The sequence below is a fragment of the Hyperolius riggenbachi genome, chromosome 5 (assembly GCF_040937935.1).
Source record: "Hyperolius riggenbachi isolate aHypRig1 chromosome 5, aHypRig1.pri, whole genome shotgun sequence".
In the NCBI taxonomy this organism is placed as follows: Eukaryota; Metazoa; Chordata; class Amphibia; order Anura; family Hyperoliidae; genus Hyperolius; species Hyperolius riggenbachi.
Window position 1 is genome coordinate 114,219,230 of NC_090650.1, and position 15,654 is coordinate 114,234,883.

General features: G+C 41.1%; 1 protein-coding gene across 8 annotated transcripts in view; it reads right to left on the minus strand.

The window, feature by feature from the left end:
- Positions 1 to 15,654, minus strand: part of THRB (thyroid hormone receptor beta) — a 479,584-nt gene that overhangs the window by 141,652 nt on the left and 322,278 nt on the right. Inside the window, exon 1 of one of the 8 annotated variants that reach the window (XM_068236164.1) lies at positions 9,794 to 9,875. The exons of 6 other annotated variants lie outside the window; for them this stretch is intronic. The gene's annotated coding sequence lies outside the window, so the exon portion shown is untranslated. Of the gene's footprint in view, positions 1 to 7,926; positions 7,996 to 9,793; positions 9,876 to 15,654 lie in introns of those variants that run through there. One more of the 8 variants, XM_068236160.1, reaches the window with a different exon arrangement.

A 15,654-nucleotide genomic window follows, 5' to 3' on the forward strand; every position in this document is an offset into this window, starting at 1 on the left:
GGGGCTCCATATCTACTACCTTGCCTAGGGCCCTATTACTTCTTCATCCATCTCTGTTGTGGACCGCTGTCTTCATGGTGTCACACTCTATACTCAACCGTCAAAAATGAATCAAAGTCTCTTTTAACCACTTGTCAATGACACTGCAGTGTAAGAATGTCTTCGCAGTCACCAGTGAAGGATGTACATGTAGGTCTATGGCAGCAGCTAGACCGACATGCATGGTAGCACATCCCAGGGATGACTTAAGGAGAAATCAGGGGAAGATGCCTTGGAGTCTGATTACCCTAAATTATATTAGGAATAGAACCGCTAGACCACAAAGTAAAAATATATAGAGGGAAAAATACTACTAGACCACCAGAGAACACTATATAAGGGGGACCATTAGTTTACGAGTGATAACACCAGGGAAAGCTTTCAGGTTAGGGGACCGGGGCCACTACTGAACACTTCAAGGGGGTTATTGGGCCACTTGGAAAAACTATAATGGGGAGGAGAGCCACTAGGCCACCAAGAAAAATGATAAGAGCAAGGGGGCCCCCAAGCTCTTATCATTTTTCTAGTGGTCCACTAGATTACAATGAAGATAATATTTAGCCAACTCTTGAAACCACACCCAATTTTGAGTCCACTCCCTTTACATAAAAAAATTATCAGTTACTCTCTTTATTAACCTCTTATTCTGCATCTTTATGATTTTATTATTATTACAGCACAAAGAGAAATTATTCAATTTATTCAAAATTTAATATAGTCCTCATATATTGTACCAGCAACATTATTTTAAGTTTTATGATAAACTGAAAAAACAGCTGTGGTTTTTTGACTACAGTAGCATTTTTTCCATTGCTTCTCCCCCCAAATAAATACAATAAATATATCAAAAATTGACAATGTAGTCTAAGATAAAAGTTACTCAACCTTTCCTGGTTGACGGGTAAATATGGGACTTACAGTTTATGTCATAGATAGGAAGACAATAATTGTATCATTGTGACATCTAGATAGGACGTTCTTCTATTATCTGCAAATCAAAAGGCTGTTCGTATGAGGACTTTTCTTTTAATAAGACTCAGTAAGGACAGTCAAGGAAATGGAAGGGATAAGGCAAACATTCCTGGCTACTGAAATAAATAAATAAATGTACACTTATTTTTCCATTTAATTTAGGTACAGAATGTACTCATTTAAGCTGCAATGTAAACAAGGACAGAAAGATTGACGATAGTTTAGATTTTGTCTGTGATCATTCTGCCTAAAGATTTCTCTGGAACACTGAAAAGATATTTAATTCAGTCATTGCTTGAGGGGCCGTAGCAAAGACGTGCAAAGGAAACAAACGCTACAAATTATTTAAAGAGAACTTGAACAAAACGTTCCTTCGCTTGATCTCCTCTTCCCTATGTTCTTTATACTAACATAATGTTGTTTTTTTCTAATGCTCATAGCCATCTTATTCCAAATAAAGATCTGCCTCACCTGCGTTAGTACAGAGTGCTGCTGCAAGGCTGTTAACAAACTAACCCTACCATAACACCGATCGTTTGTTCACTCCAGTGGCTAGTCATAAAATGCAGAATCTTCTATAAGTTGTCCTACTAACATTTAAATGTTTACACAAATATGGAACTGGATACATGAAGGATTTGTTGCAACTGCAACACACTTCACACAACCTCAGGATCTCATAACTTGGTCACTCCCAGAGCCCACCTAAAAACCTTTGGAGCCAGAGCCTTTTGTCATACATACGGCCCCTACACTTTGGAACACCTTACCACACGCAATCAAGAAAGCTTCAACTCTGGAGTGTTTAAATGCAAATTGAAAAGCCACTTCTTAAAGGTGAACACTAATGATACAATTTTGAACAGTAGGAAACGATTATTTGGGACCACTAAAGGACAAAAATATCCTATCCAATCCGATCAGATTTATGAATGTTCTGGGCTCTCCTTCCTGCCTCTTCTCTCCCAGGGGCCTGTGAAGAACACTAAAGATTGAACACTACAGGCCCCACGGCACATTCCTTAAGTGACCATTTGTGACGTGACACAGGAGAGAAGAACAGAAAGAATAGCCTCCAATGGTGGTGAGAAGACACATGGCGAACAGGTGAGAATAGCTACACAGGTCGTTGCGAACCCTAATGCCACTACCGATCGAGTGAAATCTTCCATCCATCATGATTTGGGCTAAAAAAATTGATCAATCAGGAATCCTTTGCTCCATCAATTTCTAGAAGATTTTATCAAATGGTCAAATTGGCTGGACAATAATGCAAAAATTGACCATTGTATAGCTATCTTAACTACTGATCACAGATATGAGTTCAGCTTCACAGAAATGAGCAGCATTGTGGCATGGATCCGGCATGAGAAGACAGTATTGCTGGTGTATAGTGTACAAAATGTACAGGCTGCTATGAAAAAGGGGGCTCTACTTCAGCCAAGAGCTACTTATATCTATTCAGGGGAGCAAAGTTGGTAATGCATTATTATCGTATTATTGAACTGGCTGCAATTTTGGACTGATTCAATGCACTTGTTATAAGGACACTAATCCTTCTAAGTCAGATGAGGATGCTCAGAAGCCGTTTGGCCTTAAAAAAAAAAGTTTGAAGTACGGTTTTTTAACACCATCTCATGAAGTCACCACAGTGAGATTGTTTATGTAAGTGCGTCATCCGTATGTATCATTTCCTGAGACAAAGATCTATGTACAAAAGCCCTCCTTTGATGTCCTTAACCTTTAGCTCACATGGATCAACTTTCACCACCATCTGGAATTTCACACGCTGTTTTTTGTTGACCACAATTATTAATTATAAAGCAATTTGCTGAAGTGGTTTGTCTGTGCAGAAAATAAAGCAGCGTTGGTTAGAAGAAAAACAAAAAACGCGTCAGAGGTGTTTGCTTATTAACATACTGCAAAGAGGAATGAGATGCAAAAGGGCAGAGCAACCAATAAGATTTTCGCAAAGGTACTTGAACTTGTTCTGCTGACAATGAAATATTGTATGAAGAAGTCATGCTGACCTCAGGAAACTAGGTAGGTGTTGGGAGAATATCTAACTATCTCAGTTTACTAAGGAAATTAAGCCCCACGCATTCCCCAAATTTACTGCCACCATATGGAGACTTTCCCAACTAGCTCTTTGAGGTCGCTTCTTTACGCTCATCCCATTTTATATGCTGAGTAACAATTACTAGGCATAGTTTAAAGGGAATCTGAAGTGAAAATAATCTTATGATATAATGAATTGTTTGTGTAGTACAGAAAAAGGAATGCATGGTACTTACTTTAAACAGCCAAGCTATAAGGTACAACCGGATTTGTTCTGACAGAATGGACAGAGACAAGCACCTGGATCGCCTTAAGAACACTTTCATTAAACAAGGTTACAGTCCTCCTATGGCTGAGGCCCAAATCAGGAAAGCCAGCATCATCCCCAGGACTGAACTCCTGAATATAAGCAAAACCAGAAAGAGGAACGTGTCCCTTTGGTTGTCACCTACAACCCACACCTGGAAATCTTAAGGAGGATTGCTAAGGAACTTCATCCCATTTTACACAAGGATCACAGACTGAGAACGATATTCCCTAAACCTCCACTCTTGTCATATCGGCAACCACACAATCTAAAACAGATGATTGTCAGGAGCTCTTTGATTTGGCCTCAACAAAACGGAACATCACCCTGCCGACAAAAAATATGTGGGACGTGCAGGCACATTTACTCCACTGACAGGGTAACGATACCAGGTTCACAACAGGAGTACAGAGTACAAGGCACATTTTCCTGTGGTTACACCAATCTGGTATATCTGATCATGTGTGCCAAATGCCCCAATGTTATGTACGTGGGAGAAACTGGACAAACTCTGCGCAAATGTATGAATGGACACAGGCACACTATTAATGATACCAAATCTGGACTCCCAGTTGCTACACACTTTCGGTCCAATGGACACAGCATGGATGATCTTCATGTCACTGCCCTGAAGGGTGGCTTCAAAACGTCAAATGATCGATTAATAGCAGAAGCAAAATTTATAAATTGTTTCAAAGCTGTGGAGAACGGTTTGAATAAAGACAACAATTTTTTATATTGGTATGATGCTGATGATATTTGAACTTTCTCAGCCATTCTAGCTGAACTTGTGAACTAAGAATTTACGATACCTCTGGGTCAATCCTAATCCCAGGTCTGTTAGCTGAGAGTAAACAAGGATCCTTATCTCAGCTAACAACCTCTAACCCCATTTGGATGGTCTGTTTAAATTAAGGCATCTTAATGACATGTATTTATGCTTGAAAAAAATTATCTGTTTTCCCTTTTGATGTTGCATGTATGTCTGTCTGTACCACCAGCCTGCAAACTAACAGGATATAAGCCCGACGAAGGCTGCAAGGCCGAAAGCTTGCTTATTTTTATTCATTTTTAGTTAGCCAATAAATGGTATCATCCTGATTTATAACTTCTTGCTTTTACTTTAAACAGTGTTTACTGATTGGAACACATACCTCTTGTGAGTGCTTGGGTGGATCAAGCTATCCATACATTATTAGGGTGCACTTGCACTATGCACATTGCCGTGCATTATAATGTAAGTCATAATCTTATAGCTATGCATGCCTTGTGTCACATACAGTGAAGCATACAATAGAAATTTTGTTTCGCTATTAACGCATGAGTTATGCGGTTATGTTGGGATACTGCGTTCCATTACATCGCTCTGCACTGGACACACTGTGAACGTCACACAGATTTAACATCTCGGAGCAACTTTCGTATCCATTTTGTCGCACTGCAACATCCCACTGTGAACGGGATGTTTTAAAGTATTAAAATAAATATGCTTTGCCTATTATGGCATCAGAATTTTTTTTCTAAATTTGTTTAAAAAAATATATTTTGTGAAAGACATTTGTGACCTTTTACACAAAAGAAATAACATGAAAATAACAATTACTACTTATGTGTGAATTTAAAGCCGGTTAACAGGATAGGTCAAGCAGACAATTTAATTATTTAATCTGCTTGGATGAATATATGCACGAGAAAGCCAAAAACACAATATTTTAAATTCCAATAATTTTGTATTATGTAAAATGGTGGGAAGCTTAGGAGTTTTTAATGTTGTCTGTGATCCCATTGCAGAAACTTTCTCTTACTTTCTGACCCCAGGAGCTAAAACCATTGTCAAGCTTGGTGGCATTTTAATAAAAACTGGACATCAACATAAACTAGTTAGGGAATAGCACCCATATTGTGTAGTATTTATAGTCAGGTGGAGTATAAGTGTAGTACAAAGGGGTACAAAAGGGGGGCACAAGATAAGGTTGCTATACAGGGCAACTAACAAATATATCTTTTAGGAGAATAACCATCTTCCCTCGAGTACAGGGTTCACCACTGTACTACAGTTGCTCTCTTCTCTCTCTTTTCTATCTCTCTAGCAGTGGCTGGATAGTGTACTGGTTAAGCGCTCTGCCTCTGACACAGTAGACCTGGGTTCTAACCTCGGCTCTTCCTGTTCAGTAAGCCAGCACCTATACAGTGAGGAGACCATGGGCAAGTCTCTAACACTGCGATTGCCTATAGAGCATGCTCTAGTGGCTGCAGCTCTGGCGCTTTGCGTCCACTAGGAGAAAGCGTGATATAAATGACCTGTGTCTTGTCCTTTCTCTTGACAAATCATAGGCTGAAACCTGTCAGCTCTAAGCAGTTGGCAGGAGGCCACCCTCCACTGAAGGGTAATGAACACAATGAAGGAAAGAGGTGCCCAGGAAGCATAAAATACACTAAATTCCTTAAAGAAAACCTGAACTGAAAATTAAAAGTCAAAATAAGCATACACAAGTCATACTTACCTTCCATGTAGTCTACTCCTCAGTGTCTTTCTCCTGTCCCGCGTCCTGTTTGTTCACTGTGATCAAGGGAATTTTCCGTCCTCCATTTTGAAAATGGCCATTACCCATAACAGCTTTTTGGTCAGCACACAGTTAAACTGTAACATCGCCTACTTGAGCCATAGGGAAACATGGACATTACCTGGTACATCAGTTTTCCTCTCAGCTATAACTGACAGCAACTGATATTTTACTGACAGCAACTGATATATTTCAGATCTGACAAAATATTGTCAGAACTGGAAGGGATAATTGTCAGAAGAAAATGGTGAGCTTCTGAGAGGAACTGATGGCAAGGTAACTATGCAATGTTCATTTGAAGTTACCTCATGTGTTTATTTTAAATATTTTTACTAAGTACAGGTTCTCTTTAAAATGAAAAAATAAGAAGACACTAATATAAGGAAAAGTGAACATTTATTTGCACTAAGGCCCCGTTTACACTTAATCAGTTGGTGTGCGTTAGTGTGCGTTGGTACGCATTTTTCCATAGCAGTGCATTGGGAAGAAGACTTCAGTTAAAACGCGTTAAGTGTAAAAGAGGCCATAGGAAAACATGGGCAATACTTTGAAAATCAGTTTTCTTTCAGTTATAACTGAAAGCAACTGATTAAGTGTAAAAGGACCCTAAGGCAATGCGTTTCGTGAGCATACTCAACTAACTTCATCAGGCCAATTATCAGTGCTGGTATCCAACATAGCTGGGCATTAAGTGCGTCCCTTTTATTATTTTCGTAAGTCTGATTATGCTAAATGGCTGCTTGTTCACTGTTGATGTTTGAGTGTAGATTGTGGTCCATTAGCACCTGTATACCTCAGTTTTTCTGTATAGATGTTCTGAATAATATGCACCTATATAATATGTGCATATTTCAATGGCAGGACAGGAAAATAAAAGAACGGACATTCGGAAGTAAAACATATCTATACAAGAAACACACTAACGCCAATACTATTCACTTTCTGCATCACTGCTCATTAGTTTGTTGTTTATTAAAGGGGTTCTGTTCAGCTTTTTAAAAACAAAAACTGCCACCTACCTGGGGCTTCTATTGGCCCCCTGCAGCCGGAATGTCCCGCGCCGTCCTCTTCCGATGCGTCGTTTCCCACCGCCGGCTCCGGTGTAATTATTCGTCTAACTAGATGAATAGAAGTGTGGCTGCACGGCCGTGGCTGCACACGTGCTCGCTCCCGTGCACGTCAGTGGGAGTTATTGTGCAGGCACAGTACGAAGTTTTCCAGTACTGCTCCTGGACAGTAAGCTCCCGCTGACGCACACGGGAGCGAGCACGCGCATGGCCACGGCCGCGCTTCTATTCGTCTAGTTAGACAAATAATTACACCGCTGCCGTCGGCGGGGAATGGCGCATCGGAAGAGGACGGCGCGGGACATTCCGGCTGCAGGGGGCCGATAGAAGTCCCAGGTAAGTGGCAGTTTTTGCTTTTAAAAAGCTTAACAGAACCCCTTTAAAGCTATCCCGGTAACATTTCTATAACATGCTAAGTTTGCCTGCAGTGCTCTTCAATAGTCAGTTCTGCATTTCTAAATAAAATTACGTAATGTCTTGGATGCATTTGAAATTGCCATGACATAAGGCCTAGTAAAATAAAACTTCTACTTCAGCACAAGCCATCATTCTTTAATTATACGGGTGACGAAGTTAATTTGTCTGTCTGACTGCTGAAACCTAATAAATAGAGCGGTTGTGCATGGCAACCATTCAGTCTCATCTTTCAAATGAATCAAAGAATCTGGTTGGTTGCAATGGGTGAATGTTTATAGTTGTGCATAAACATATATATCAAGGCCCTTCCACCTAGTGTCAGTGACATGTAACCTATACATTTTATATACATAATATCTTTCTGCTTTTTATAACCAGGTTTGGAGGGGAGGCTACAGTTCTGGATAGACTAGGAACTCTGTCAGGTTTCTACTGCTCTTCTTGTCCTCCATGTCCTCATTCAGTGAGATCACTCACTTTCTTTCAAGAGAAACAAAAGTACCTGGACAGTGCAGGAGAAATCTCATTAAGTGGAACAGCAATAAGAACTTGGCAGATGTTCTGAAGCTACAGCATCTTGTGGCACTATTTTTGACACTGTCTCCTGTGTGCCTGTAGCAAAGATTTGCTCTTACTTCCTGCCCAGAGAAGTCCAATGACCAGTTGTCAGTTAAGCTCTGCCCCTTCAGAATTGCCCAGGTCCTTTTTCACCTCCCACTTTGTAGGACTGTCCATCTAAATGCTTGTACACACGTGCAACTTTTCCGCACAAATAACTTGATGTTATGACCGACCGCACGACTGTCTGGTGTCACTCAGGAACATCTGCTCTAAAGGTAAAGTAACCTACAGAATTTCCTACATGAAACAGAGGCATAAATTGTGACGTTGTGGACAGCAAAGTAAGATTAAATTGTGCTCCAGTAAGACAATGTTCTTTAAGTATGTTGAATATAACAGACTTAGCCTTAAAATAAAGAAAATTTAGTTCAGGATTGATTTACGGTAATAACCTCAACAAGCTACTATTTCAGGGCCTTTATTTAGTGCTCTTAGGGACAATTTACCAGCTACCTGAGCATGTGTGCGCACCAGCGTAATAACGAATATGGTACGGTGTGGTACCGAGAATATCAAAATGTCTGTCCCACACTTTGATCCACATAGACTAGATCTGCAAACCGCGCCCCTAGTGGCAAATACAAATTTGCTCAGATAATATATCTGAAATAGGAATCGGTGAACAAAGTGTTGGACTCAGTCTGACAATTTGATCTAAAGGAGTTGGCGCTGTGTCAGATTTCTGTCAGCAAAAGCACCCCTAGTGGCAACCATGTTTTACTACGTTGGACTATGATCTTGATTCACGTAACTGTGGTAATATTGCCATGCACAGAAAGCGCACAACAATATTACCCTTACTTCCGCCAGCAGTACCGCAAGTTATGCAGTTAGCGTGACCCATGGTACTCCAGTAGCACGACATTGCTACAGTAATGCACGTTACAAATGAGGGTTACTGTTAGTAAAGCTCATAACTGTAGCAACGGTTGTGCTACTTGATCACCACGCTATGCTAATAATGTAACATGGAGTGCTGCTAATGTAAGTAAGGGTAATATTGCCGTGCGCAGTCTGTTCATGGCAATATTACCGCAGTTACGTGCATCAGGCACTATGTCTTACTTTGGACCTATACTGGGAAATGCCTGACATAGTCTGACATAGGATTGAAATAAAGTTAAAGCTCTAGCAATCTATGATCAGAAGGAGAGATGGTCTTTTATCTTCTCCCAGGTGTCTCTATTTTATGACTAAATTATGATAGGATGGGGGGAGTCTGGACAGATTCCTTTCCAATAAAACTGCACAATACAAGTGAAAATGAAGCTACAATACTCATGACAGCCAAGTATTTTAAATATGTTTCTATGGGGTTAAATCATCAAGCTGTGCTGATAAAGCACAGCTTAATGACAAGAGCGCAAACACTTTGATTGGCCCAGTAGGCTGCCTGTCACTTGACAGGCAGCTTATTGGGCCAATCAAAGTGCCAGGATTGCGTCAATTAAAGCCACGGGACCCGCTGGGGCTCAGGGTGAGTTCAGTGGAGCAGCCGTTAGTTAAAAGGAGTGAGCGTAAGTTACCAGTGCACGCTAGCTGCATTACCACAGCATAGTGTGCGCTGAGCTCACGCTCCTGTCATTAAGATGCGCTGCTTTAGCAGAACAGCTTGATGAATCAACGTCCAATGTGTGATGCAGAAATCATTATGAAAATTTATCATCACGTGTGTTAAAAATGGAAGCCATAACTAAGACATTAATAATCCATTCAATCATCTTGTAAAAAATAGGTCATTCACCTACCTATACACTGCTATGTCGGGATCTTCCCATCTCCATACTACTGCCTTAGCACTGGTGCAAATAGGACCAAATAAACACGTGGGGCGCTTTTCCATTTTCACTTTTCTTAGAATCTCTACATTGTGTCCTCAGTGCTGTGAATGTGTTATCCTTGCGTGACAAAGAGTGATTACTAAATTATATCATGTATTTATCTTCTATATCTGGTTTGTCTGGTTTCGTTCTCACAAGCTCTACCCACAAGACAACTTGTAGGCAATGCTGCCGCAGTGAAATAAAGATTTGGCCAATCGTCAAAAACAAAAATTCCTTAATGGAACTAGCAGAAGAAATATGACTCGTCTTGCAAAGTAATCAGCAATTAATCCTCGGAATGTCTGCACGTCTTTGTGCATTAATAATCTAGAGAACCAAGATCCCATACCTTCTACTTTATAAAATGTAAAAACAACAGTAATCAATGTGTGTTAATCAGACAAGCCTTCTTTGTGCCCAGCTCAGGGTAATTTGCGAGGCTGTAAACCCGCACGATGATGCTGCAATCCTGATTCTGACTGTTCCGCTTCCAAGAAAACATTCCAAACAGAAAACAGCCAAGTCGTCACTAATTTTCTGGAAAAAAAAAGTGATTGCAACTTAACAGGCAATACACGGGGTAAATGCCTGGAATGTTAATGTTTCAGCCCTACTCAACAAGCTGTACTGATCTGCTCATGTAGGTCATTGCTTTCACTTGTATGTCACAGGTTCAGCTACAGACATACATTTTTTAAAATCATCTACCACTAGATTAAAAAAACAATTAATCAGGGGACCTTATGTCAATAGTAGAACGTGTTATTAGTTCAAGCCCTTTCTTCTCCGCGGTGTTGCAATGGGAGATCCTGTTACTCAGTAGTGTTTGTTAAAGTATAACTCTAGGCAAAAAATTAATGTATGCATATACAGTAGAGTCCCAGTTATCTAGAATTTCACTAACCACTAACCAGTAGTCTCAACCAACCAGCAGAGTGTGGGCTCTCTTGTGCTTAAAGGGATACTTAAAGAGAAACTCCAACCTAGAATTGAACTTTATCCCAATCAGTAACTGATACCCCCTTTTACATGAGAAATATAATGCTTTTCACAAACAGACCATCAGGGGGCGCTGTATGACTGATTTTGTGTTGAAACCCCTCCCACAAGAAGCTCTGAGTACCGCGGTACTCTGGGCAAACTGCCAAAATGTAATAATGTTCACAGACAGGAATTAGCTCTAACAGCCAAAACAGCTAGGAGCAGCTACATAACCTGCCCACAGTAAAAATGTCACCATGTGGTAAATGTCAGAATGTAAATCGGGGAGAGTAAAGATTTTACAATGAGCAAACACTGACTAAATCATTTATACATAATTATGGTAAAAAATAAAGTACTTTTTTTACGACATTATTTTCACTGGAGTTCCTCTTTAAGTAAAAAAAAAATGATTTTTACTCACCTGAGGCATCCCTCAGCCCCCTGAAGCTGTATGGTGCCCTCGTAGCCTCGCTCCGATCTTCCTGTCCCCGCCGGCGGCTACTTCCGGGTTCGGCGACAGCCGCTGACAGGCTGGGACCACGTGAGTGATTCTCTGCGTTCCCAGCCGCTATATCACCCTCTATGCTGCTATAGCGTATATGTTATAAGTTATAGCAGCATAGAGGGTGATATAGTGGCTGGGAACGCAGAGAATCACTCGCATTCCCAGCCTGTGGGCGGCTGTCGCCGAACCCGGAAGTAGCCGCCGACGGGGACAGGAGGATTGGAGCGAGGCTGTGAGGGCACCATACAGCTTCAGGGGGCTGAGGGATGCCCCAGGTGAGTAAAAATCATTTTTTTTTTTTACTTAAGTATCCCTTTAAAGTGAACCTCCAGAATAAAAATGTACTCAGCAGCACTGAAAAGGCTTGGTGTTTCTTTAACAGTTTCATAGCATCAGAACTTAGTTTTTCTTACCCAAGCCTCATTTTTAGCTGCACAGAAGATTCCGTACATGAACATGAGTATGGTTGCACTGCACCTGTGAGGTAGCATGGACCCACTCAGGCTTTGGCAAAAAGAAGCCACGCCCAATCAAGTTATTGCTACTGAGCAGGCTCGAGCCGACGGCTTGTCTACAGTTTTCTGGTGGTCCCGGTCAGAGTATTATCCAGAGGCTTCCATCTATTGAGGTAAGTACCCGTTTGGGACACTTTATTTCGCTACAGGTACACTTTAAGCTGGCCATGCACTGTACATTTTTTTTCCAATTAGACATTCGATCAAACAAATAATTGAACATAAATTAAAGTGGATTCAAGCATTTGTGATTAATATTAAAAGTGATATTAAGAGCTGTCACTGCTGATTTAGCCAGTGCAAATGTTAAGAAATGCCTTTTGCTTTTCACAATGCCCATAACCTAAAATTATGGGAGTTCTCTCCTCATACTAAAATTATTCCACCTCCGTAACCTTCATAAATACTACTCCTGCTTTATGGCCTACCAATAAACTGCCCCCAGCATTACACATTATGGGCCATATGCAAATAATTGTTTCTCCTGAGTTTTCTACTAGGTGATATTTTCACAATCTGTTAATTTAATACCTTTTAATAGAGCAGCAAGCAAACAATAAATTTGATAGTACTTTTTCCCCTGCTTTTTGGTACCTTTTTAATTGAAAAGTGCTGAAAAGTTATTTTAAAGAGAAGATGAAAAATTATATCCTAGGAGAAAACTCAGATGAAAAAGTTAATTGCATATGGCCCTATTGCCCATATGCAATTAACTTTTTCTCCTGAGTTTTCTCCCAGGAGATCATTATTCATATTCTATTTAAAATCACTTTCCAGCACTTTTCAACTGAAAAAGTACTGAAAATAGGTGAAAAGGTACTATCAAAATTATATTGAGTATTTTCTTGCCTTCCAGTGACTTAAAAAGCATTTTCTTTTTATCTGCATATGGACCCATTCCATCTACATGCTCTACATAAAGCAATGGCCTAGCTATAAGGCCATGACCTTACCATCTTACTCCTCTAATGTTAAATACTACTCCTACAATATTCAATATTACTCATCCCCATGACCTAGCCATAACCTTCTTAACATTACATACTATTTCATCTTCATAATCTAGTGTAAGCCACTCCCAATCTAAAATACTATTTCAATATAAAATAATATTTTCCCTCTACAGTCTAGAAAACCCTTAGGCTAGGTCCACACTAGGTAGCTTAACGTATCTGTGGCTCTGTTTTTCAGGCCGGATCGAAACCGGAGCCATGGATACCAGTGTTTTAGATAGCAGCTGTCTTCACCCATAAAAAAAACTGATCCGTCTGCGTTTGCGGGGACCCGTTTTCAAAACCTGAATGGAAGGTCTGGATCTGCTGCATTTTCAGGCAATGAATCTGGATCCTGATACACGCAGGGGTAGTGGCAGGCAATAGAAAAACGGATCCCCCTCTACGCAGGCAGATTTGGACATGTTTCTGCGTCACAGCCTGTGGAGGGAGATGGGGCCGCCATGCTGGAGGGGTTTAGCAGGCAGGATAGGGGGTGGCAGTGGTCAGGACATCCCCCCCCTCACCTGGGTCCCCGTCCCTGCTACCCCCCCTCCAGCTACATACCGCTAAACTTGTTAACATGTATAGCAGGGGAGGAAGTAGGAGGAGAAGGTAAGCTCCCCGCTTGTCACTGCTATACATTTTAACAAATTTAACAAGTCATTGCCTGCAATGCTGCTCTCCGAAGTATAGAGGGCGGCACTTCAGGCAGTGACTCGGTGAGCGGAAAAAGTGAAGAGAAGGTAAGCTCCCCGCTCTTCTCTGTTATACATTATAACAAGTTTTGCGGCATGTATCTGGAGGGGTAGCGGGGATGGGGGATCTAGGTGAGGTAGGGGGGGCGTCCCCCCTCCCTGCTGACCACTGCCACCCCGTACTGCCTGCTATACCCCTCCATGGTGGCTGCCTCTCCCCCCACGGCTGGGCATACGTTTCCACGGACCGGAAACATATGCTACAAAAATGCATTTCTGGAAAAACGGTGGGAGAAAAAAAAAGTTTAGAAAAACGGATCAGTTTGAAACGGAACCGATCCTGAATGGACCTGTGTGGACCTAGCCTTATACCCTCCCCAGCACGTAATCCTGACTTCCCCATTAACTCAAGAAGGATAAAAACAAAAAGTAAAATGTCTACTATCCACAGAATACATAGTGAAGAAGTTCTGACATTAAATCATCCATTGTCAAAAAGTACAGGTCTGAGATGACATTGTCTGCTGATTTTCTTGGCACCTGATGCTTGGGCGATGTGGGAGGTCTGATGCAGCTGTTTTCAGCCCTGGATCATGATTACTGCGGCTGGCTTTGGCACTCTAGTCAGGAACTGTGATTTGGCACTGAAACTGTGCAGGTGTTGGATCAGCCTGTTTTATGTGACTTTGTTCTTCTATGTCAATCATCAAGAAGATAAGCTACTTTACATACATTTTCCTTTTAGGTTTCACAGAAGTGAGACATGATCACATGATGGTGATCAGGCAGCCGGAAACATACAAATCAATCTCATTCGCATCCTTCTTCACAAATTCCTTGCCATGAAATTCTGTAGCAGAAACTGATCACTTCTACTAGTTCAGTAACTCTTGTCACCAATATCTCTACCAATATCTACTACCTCTTCTGTGTGACCTGCTGCGCACGTGTGCAGGGGTCATGCATGACGTGAGGCGCACATGCGCTACAGGTCCCACAGCAGAGGCACTAGAACCAGGAAGTACCAAGGATGCTGTAACCAGGAAGGGTGACGGCAACAGAAACAGCGCGTGTACACCGCAAGGCTGCAGTCTAAATATGGAGAGGAGCAGGGCGGCTGGGACCAAGAAAGGCTTGATCCAGGATGACAGACCGCCCTTGGATTACCACAGTGAGATGGAAGAGGAGAGGAGCACGGCGGCAGGATCCAGTAAGTATATTCTGGGGGTCAAAATACTGTACCTTTGGAATATATGACGCACCCACTTTTCCCCACCAGTTTTGGGGAAGAAAAGTGTGTCTTATATTGCAAAAAATACGGTATTTTCCTGCTTGCTGCCTGTTTAAAAGGATTTTATTGAGAAGTTAAGAATATTACCTCAGAGAAAAGTCAGGAGAAAAAGTGAACTGCACATGGGCCATGGTATTGTTTATTTAACTTATGTATAAACAATAATAAAGCGCCATGACCTTTTATTTGCCACAATCCAGGTGTGTCTCTTTATTATATTGAAAGTCTTGTTTAGATTATATATAACAAAGGGGTTTCTAGGTGCTGCCTACAATCCCATGTCCTGCCAGCACAGGTTCAAGTCACTGGTTAGATCTCCATGGAGTAGTACCACATTTCAGTGAATCCATACACAGCACCAAATCAAACAGATTCTTTGTAAACAGAGTGAGGCGCTGTAAGTTCCTGACAGACAAGACCTTCATGACTCCAGTATTATTTATTGCTTTTCCTCACGCTCTTGCATCCTCTATACTTCTGCATAACTCTTGTTGTTTTAAATGCTTTGTGCAATTCACACACATGGGTGATCTAGCATATTGTGTATAATATATTAAATATACGGTAATATATTATATTCAGCATATAAGCGAGAGAAGACACACCAGTAAAATAAAAATGTGGTTTAGACCGAAAATAGAAGCGGAACATTCACAAACGCTACACGGGACTCCTCTTGCACACATATTTCTTCACATCATTACACACCAGTGTCTCACTGCTGATGGGGGACAATATAAAATAAAACTCAAAGCTAATAAATTTACCCAGCTTTTCCTAGTATTTAGAATAATATCATAA